Source organism: Frankliniella occidentalis, unplaced genomic scaffold, assembly GCF_000697945.3.
Source record: "Frankliniella occidentalis isolate FOCC.00 unplaced genomic scaffold, Focc_3.1 Scaffold6, whole genome shotgun sequence".
Taxonomy (NCBI): domain Eukaryota; kingdom Metazoa; phylum Arthropoda; class Insecta; order Thysanoptera; family Thripidae; genus Frankliniella; species Frankliniella occidentalis.
Genome location: NW_026267136.1, coordinates 263,952 through 264,937, shown reverse-complemented (window position 1 = coordinate 264,937; position 986 = coordinate 263,952).

The following is a 986-nucleotide window of genomic DNA, read 5'->3' as shown; positions in this document are numbered from 1 at the left end:
CCCCCACCCTACCGTCGAAAAGGTCTATTTTATTTGTACGGGTTCAAAATGAATGCCACACCGGCTCGGCTGGGAAACCCTTCTGCCCCAGATGTCTGACGAGTCGACGTGTTCCGATCTCGATCTGCAGGATTCAGCTGCTCCCCCACGAACCACTCACGCATACCTTTCCCTTGCCGAATCTTGTCGTGGCCTCCTTTCCGTAACAAATTAGTGTCGGGTCGGTAATTAGCTGGCTCTCTAGGTACATCACGGCCTACCACGGATATAAAACATTTAGAAAATATGCAGATTTCTCGTCTCTTTTTAGTTTTGGTGTGCTTCGAGAGAGCTTGCATGACACAGCTCAGAAGCGCTCTGGGTGAACAGTCCGTCCGCTTTGCTATGACCGTTATGGCGATAGAAGGTTTTAAAACAACCCGCAAGACTGTCTCTACCAGAAGGAAATGTGGCGACTCCCCGTCCCCTTCTCCCTCTCTTTTTTCCCATTTTTTAAACGAACCCGTTAGGGTCGTTTACACAACACGGAAGCAGGAGCGTGAACGGAAAAACCGAGAGCTTGATTTCGAAGCTGACGTTTTCAGGAAGCCGGCCAAGCTTGGATTCCAGGACGGGATGCCTTAGAAAACAAGATGGGTAGCTTGGAAAACACGGAAAGTAGGTCGGCAAACAAGCAAAACGTACTGGTTTTCAAGCTTTATAGGGTACTGTTTGATTTTACTCAAACTTTTCGGAAACCGGTGTCCTTCAGCTCGAGAACCAAGCTCTCGTTTCTGCCGTGTGGGGAAAAGCTTACTACGTAGGAACATCCCTCTCTGGTGCGGTGTGCAGGCCTGGTCCACGTGTGCCCTCCGTGTAGTACACGCCGTCAGCCAGGCTCGCGAGGCCGCCGGCAGGTGATCCGCGCCGGGCAACATCAACAAACACTTCACACGGGGCGTGGGGGTTGGGGCAAATGATTTTGCTTGTGCGCCGCAGAGGCCGAA